A 7419-nucleotide genomic window follows, 5' to 3' on the forward strand; every position below is an offset into this window, starting at 1 on the left:
AGATAGACTAGGAAGAAGGAGAGGCAGACCAATTTTGAATGGGTAAACACTAAAATGAATGGCAGTAGAACATCAAATGATACAGTGCCAAAAGATGAGCCTCTCAGACTGGAAAGCACTCAAATTATGACTGGGGAGGAGCTTCCTCCTCAAAATAGAATTGACCTTAATATGGATGGGGTTAAGCTTTTGGGACCTTCATTGGCTAATGGGGTACAACTCAAAATGAGAACAGTTATAAACATGCATTAGTAACTGGAACTTAGAATTCAGATGTATGAAATATGAATATAGGAATATTATAAGTCTTCCAAATTGCAATGGCATGCATAAGCATCGATATCCTAGGCATGAACGAACTAAAATGGACTAGCATTGGCGATGTTGAGGCAGACAATCATATGGTTCACATTGACAAACCGAAATGGAATGGCATTACATTAATCATCAACAAGAGCACTTCAAGATGTATCTGGTGTTCTTTGTGATAGGATAATAACCATATGTTTATAAGAAAGACCAATTAATACTAATATTATTCAAATTTATAAACTGACCACTAAAGCTAGTGATGATGACATTGAAAAATTGCCAGCTTATTCAGTCTGAAATCAAACATGCAATAAAGATGCATTGATAATTGCTTGTAATTGGAATGAGAAAGTTGGAAACAAGTGGCAGAATCAGTAACTGGAAAATAATATGGTGTAGATGATAGAAATCATAGAATGTTGCAAGACCAGTGAGTTATTCATTGCAAATAATTTTTCATCAGTATAAAAGGTGGCTATCCATGGAACTAACCAGATGGAATACACAGGAATCAAATAAACTACATCTGTGGGATGAGACAATGGAAAAGTGCAATAGAATCAGCCAAAATAAGGCCAAGGGCTGACCGTAGACCAGTCCATCAATTGCTCTTATACAAGTTCAGAGAGAAGCTGAAGAAAATTAAAACAAGTCCACTGGAGCAAAAATACAAATGCCCCACCTGAATTTAGAGGTCATCTCAAGAACAGATTTGATGCATCACACATTAATGATCGTAGACCAGAGAGTTGTGGGATAACATGGAGAATTTCATTCAAGAAGAAAGCAAAAGGTCATTAAAAAGACAGAAAAGACCAAATTGAATGTCAAAAGAGACTCTAACACTTGCTCTTTAGTGTGGAGAAGTGATAACAACTGGTGAAATGTGAAAGTAAAAGAATTGAACAGAAAATTTAAAAGGAAGCTTAAGAAGAAAAAACAAAGCATTATATTGAAATGTGTAAAGGTGTGAAATTTGAAAACCAAAATGTTCAGCATTTCTCAAGCTTAAGAACTGAAGAAAAAATTGGAAGCCTTGGGTTACAATATTGAAGGATTTATGGGCAAGATATCAAATGACCCTGGAAGCATTTAAAGATGGAAAGAATACAGTCATTGAATCAAAAATAATTAGTCAATGTTTGTAATTTCAAGAGGTATCATATGACCAACAACCGATGGTAGTGAAGGAAGAAGTCCTAGATGCAATGAAGGCATTTGCGAAAAACAAGGCTCCAGGAACTGATGGAAAACAAATTAAAATGTTTCAGAAAAGTGATGCAGCACTGGAAACACTTACCGATACCAACATATTTGGAAGGCAGCTACCTGGTTAACTGGTTAGAAAAGACCCATATTAGTACCCATCCCAAAGAAAGGTGACTCAAAGAAATGGACCAGTCATTAAACAATACCATTAATATCACATGGAAGTAAAATTTTCCTAAAGATAATTTAAAATTAGTTGCAGAAGTATATTGTCAGGGAGATGCTGATAATTCAAGCCAGATTCAGAAGAGGACATGAAATTTGGCATATTATTGATGACATCAGATGAATCTAGGCTGAAAGCATTACAAGAAAGTTGTTTGTTGTTGTTGTTAAGTACTATGGAGTTGGTTCTGACTCACAATGACCCTGCACAGGGTTTCCGAGGCTGTAAATCTTTACGGGAACAGAAAATCTCATCTTTCTCCCGTGGAACAGCTGGTGGTTTCGAACTGCTGACCCTGAGGTTAGCAGCCCAATTCATAACCACTATGCTACCAAAGCTTATTTACTGCTTTAGTTGGGTTTATATTTAGGAATCAGTGATTCATTGAAATGCCACACAGCACTTCTTCATTTTAGATAGTTGTATTTAAAAAAAAAAAAGAGACAAATAAACTTAAAATTTGCTTCCTCTGCATATGACATTTATTCAGTGTCTTAATAATTATTTGTTCCTTCTTTGCCTTTTCCTCTCATTTATTCATTTCAAAATCATGGAAATCTGATGAAGACACCTGATGTATCTTGAATTTGTATTAATTAGACCTCAAGTTAGTATGAAATAGAACTCTGGGAGACATTTCTTTCTTGTTATATCTGCTAGCATATTGCTTGAATGAAATGCAAAATCTTGTGTAAAATGTGTATGATGTTACATTTTTTTTACATGAGCAACCAATTGTTCTTAAATTGTGTTAACATGTTTTGGACAAATAGATTAAGAACATTTTTAACCTCAAATAGTAGATGACAAAGAAATACAGATTCTTTCATTATTTTAATCATGAAAGGAATAGTTGCCATACTTCCAGTCATTTTGAAGAAAATTTGATAGCAATTAAGCTTCCCAGCCACCAGTCTTTGTTCGTCATACTGTGGCGGCTTGTGTTTTGCTATGATTCTGGAAGCTATGTCACTAGTATTTAAAATGTCTGCAGGGTCACACATGATAGACAGGTTTCAGAGGTGCTTCCAGACAAGGAAAGACCAAAAGAAAGGCCTGATGATTTAATTACAATATTAGCCAGTGAAAACCTTATGGATCACAGCAAAACATTATCCATGGCACTTGCTTTGGACATATCATAAGGAGGGATCAATTGCTGGAGGAGGACATCATGTTGGTAAAGTAGAGGACCAGTGAGGGATAAAGCAGTACCTCAGCTAGGTGAATTGGCACAACAGGCAAAGTAATGGAGCAGAATGTGTTGAACAGTATTAGGATGACATAGGCCTGCACAGCATTTCTTCTGCTATACATAAATTCTCCACGAGTTGGTGTCAGCTGTATGACAGATAACAACAAAAGCAATTAAGCTTCAACATTTATGGTATCTATAGTAGTATTTATGCTTTCATTGATAATTTATCTTAATATATACCTAATTTCTTTCAAGAATCCCTGGGTGGCTGAAATGGTAAAGCCCTCAACTACTAGCTAAAAGGTGATATTCATGAATGGACACAGGGTTTTAACAATGAATGCATTCAATACATTTGCTGATGACTGTATAACTAACCTTTAAATTGAAGTGATTAATCTACTATTTTAATGTTAATAACTATTAAAAAGTTTCATTTATTAGTTTGGATTATTATTAGTTACCAATTATATAAAATCCAAAACAGTAGTGTAGAGTCATGGAGTGTTGTTACAAACTGGTAGGGACCAAACTCCTAACTTGTTTTCCATTTGTGTGTGACCTCCACCTCAGGGTCCATCCATGCTAATTACTCTTCTTCCTAAGAGACAAAGAATAAAATTCCCTCTCTTTTTAAGAGAACTTTCTGAAAGTTCTCAAGGAATTTCCAAGTATTTGACATTGGACAGAATTTAGTCTTATGGTCACATTTACCTTCAAGATGATCATGTGTCCAGACAAAAAGCAGGAAATCAGAACTATGTCACTAAATAAGAAAGGAAGAAGAGATACTGGGGACAAAGACCTCTTAGTCAAGGTTATTATGAACAAATCTACGTTTTAAATTAAGTTGTTTCTGACCTCCAGAAAATGTTTATCTAATCAGAGAACCAAAACTTGCACATCTTTTATTTGTATAACAATGCAAATCATTAGATGATTAAATGTCAAATGAACTGGGCAGGCTACGGTGAAAATTATGCTACAGAAGTTTTAAAAATGAAGAGGTAATTATAGATTAGAGTCATAGGAACGATTTTTGTACTTTGACTTGAAAAATCAAGTCAGTGTACCAGAAAAGTCCAAATTTTTCTGGAGAAAAGAAAGAAACATAATAAAAAATTAGGGAAATAACAATTACTTTTGAAGCTAGTGAGTCCAGCTAAATCTAGCAGCTTCTACCCAAAGAAGAGTATTATCAGACAGAAGGATTTTTTTAATGGCAAATTATGTAGCCTTGAATATCAAAATGACTTGTTTGTGACATCATATATAGGTAAAATACCACTAACCTTTTGAGTAGTGAAGTGTTACCTTTACAGCAAAGCTTATATTGATTAGAAGGAGAAACACTTAGGGAAGCTGGACTAGGTTTGCTATTATAGTGGTCAGATGTGGAATTTTTAGTTAAGTAGGAATTATAATAAATTAAATATGATTGAATAGAAAAACAATGAGACTAAAAAATGGAAATGTTTTAGAATTAGAATAATGCATTCCAGCTTGTTCATTGGAAAGGCAATTAGTTGCTTAAGATGGTGCAATTGAGACTCACTCTTCAATACATCATTATTTAATTAATTATTTCATAACAACTGAAATGAAAACCTGATACTCTTACTGTCTTTAGGTCTTTTTAAGTAAAAAATGGCTCTATAACCTATGTAATTTGTTTAAAATATTTTTTATCTCATATTTGAGTGTGCAAAGTTAATGTACAGAAAAATACCTTCTTTAAGCAACAGTTTGATAACTGCTATAGTTGTTGTTGTTGTTAAGTGTTGTTGAGTTGTTTCTGACCCATAGCGACCCTGTATGTAGTTTCTGAGGAGCTACTGGTGAGCCTGAACAGCTGACCTTGCAATTCAAACTGACTTTACAGCCCAGAGCTATAGTACTTCCCTAAAAAGGACTGCAATTCTACTTCATATGATTTTTAGGGAAGTTCTGTTTAGTAAGGAGCCCTGCTGTAGCACTGTAGGATAAATACTGGAATGAAAGATTGTTTTGAACTGCACTGTCGGCGGTTCAAATGCACCAGCCGCTCCTCGGAAACCCCAAATAGTATCAATATGAGTTGGAACCGACTCAATGGCATTTATCAACAAGAAATTTGATAAAAAAAAAAAAAGCACAACCAAAGTTCACTTTTGACTAGGGCAATGTATCCACATAAATGATTATTATCAACTTTAATGGTGGCACTAAGAAATGTGATGCCCATAAATAATCCTACAGGGAGCTCTGGTAGTGTAATGGTTATTCAGGGTCAGAAATAACCAGCCGTTCTGCAGGAGAGAGATGAGGTTTTCTGCTCCCATAAAGCCATAAAGACTTAGAGTCTCAGAAATCCTATACAAGGGCGCTACTCCAAGGCACACCACCATGTACACCACCATAAATACTGTACTACTTAAATGCCACAATGGGATTTTATAAGAAATTAACTAGGAATATAACAGTTGTTGTTGTTGTTATTGTTAAGTGCCATCGAGTCGGTTCCAACCCATAGTGACCCTGTACAGGGTTTCCCAGGCTGTAAATTTTGACGGGAGCAGAAAGCCTCATCTTTCTCCCATGGAACAGCTGATAGTTTCGAACTGCTCACCCTAAGGTTCGCGGCCCGATTCATAACCACTGCGCTACCAGAGCTCCTTAATATAACAGTAGGCAATTCATTGTTTTATCTTCCTATATCATAAATATTTTGACTCAGTATAGTCCAGGGGGTATTATCATAGTAACTATCTCAGAAGATTTTGAAGAGACAATTATTAGCATTTTAAAATGTAGATCCTCTTTGATCATAAACTACGTTAAAAGACAATGTTTAATATTTTGAATTATAGTCCTATTTTATGTTTTTTTACAGGTAGAAATATGGATTATAGAACTACATATCAGTTAATTTAAAATAGCACTTATATTGAACAGAGAAATTCTAGGTGGACATGACATGTAAAGAATTGAGAAATCTAATTTAAACTTGCTTTTAGAATTTCTGTTTCATTACACTTTTTATGAAATTCTTTGACATCTTTCAATTCATGATGACTACTATTACATTGGCAGTAGTAACTAATCTCTCTTTATTATCATTCCTATGTATTTGTATCAGTTTGGTTCCAATTATAAGAGAGAAAACATGACATTTTGAAAAGGAAAAACATTATAACAGATTATTAACTATCACCAGGATTGGAATGATAAGGGATGACTAGAAGTGGAGAACTCTAAGTAATATAAGAATGGAGGAAATAATATATGTTAATTTATGATAATAGACACTGTTGGATAGGCACTGGACAGCTCGTTGCAAGGTTGGCATTTCAAACCCAACAGCTGTTTCGTAGGAGAAAGATCAAGCTTTCTGCTTCCATAAAGAAACCTTTACAGGGTTGCTATGAATCAGATCTGACTCGATGGCAGTGAGTTTGAGTTTGAAGTTATGCCATAAGCTGGGAGGGCAGTGGTGGCTCAGTGGTAGATCTCTCTCTTTCCATGCAAGAGGTCTGGGTTTGAGTCCAGCCCAGTGCCCCTCATGCACAGTCACCACCTGTCTGTTATAAGAGGCTTTTATGTTGCTAGGATGCAGGTTGTTCGTGAGACTTCCTCCAGGCCTGATGCCACACACGTCTTCATATAATCTAGCTTCTCGAATGATTTGTCCAACAGACAAATTGAATAAGTATGATGAAAGTATACAGCCCTGATGCACACCTTTCCTGGTTTTAAGACATTCAATAGCCCCTTGTTCTGTTCTAATGACTGCTTCATGGTCTATGTATAGGCTTCTCATGATCATAATGAATTGTTCTGGGGTACTCATTATTTGCTGTATTATCTATACCACCAACTGTGTATATTTGTGTGTGTGTCTCTATGCCTCTTCTTCTCTTTTCATAACTAAGAAATGATTGGATATAGGATTCACTTTATACTGGTATGGCATCATTAACACTAATAACAAAAAATTCCCAGGTAGGATGAAATTCACAAGTACAAAGACCCAGGAATGGAACACATATTTTGGAGGGACATAGTTCAGTTCAAACTAACTTATAAACTTTTACACTCATAAAAGTTCTTTGTGTTTGTCATGTTTTCTCAATAAATAAAAATAAATATTGGACAGTAGTGTATAACTCATTTGAATTATAAAGAGGAATTTTTCAAACAATAATATACCTAATCATGTCTAAGGATTGGGACTTCTTCAGCATAAAATTGTCATCCAGTTTATCAGCTATTTTTTTTTTTTTTTTAAGTTTTCATTGTGACCTGAGTGATAGTTTACATGGGAGAACATGGGCTTTGTACCATCACTTCATTGCAATGATTGCAATCTTCTCTGTGCATTATCACTCAACAGTATTTGCTTCCATGCCATTTGTTGTTGTTGTTGTTGTTTTGGGTTTTCTTGGGGTTGTGGGGGAATGTACACAGAAATACTCAAGAATATATAATTATTTAA

General features: G+C 35.0%; 1 protein-coding gene across 1 annotated transcript in view; it reads left to right on the plus strand.

Annotated features, from left to right (window-relative positions):
- Positions 1–7419, plus strand: part of CACNA2D1 (calcium channel, voltage-dependent, alpha 2/delta subunit 1) — a 560165-nt gene that overhangs the window by 412735 nt on the left and 140011 nt on the right. The window lies entirely within an intron of this gene.

The sequence above is a fragment of the Chrysochloris asiatica genome, unplaced genomic scaffold (genome assembly GCF_000296735.1).
Source record: "Chrysochloris asiatica unplaced genomic scaffold, ChrAsi1.0 scaffold00010, whole genome shotgun sequence".
NCBI classification, from domain to species: domain Eukaryota; kingdom Metazoa; phylum Chordata; class Mammalia; order Afrosoricida; family Chrysochloridae; genus Chrysochloris; species Chrysochloris asiatica.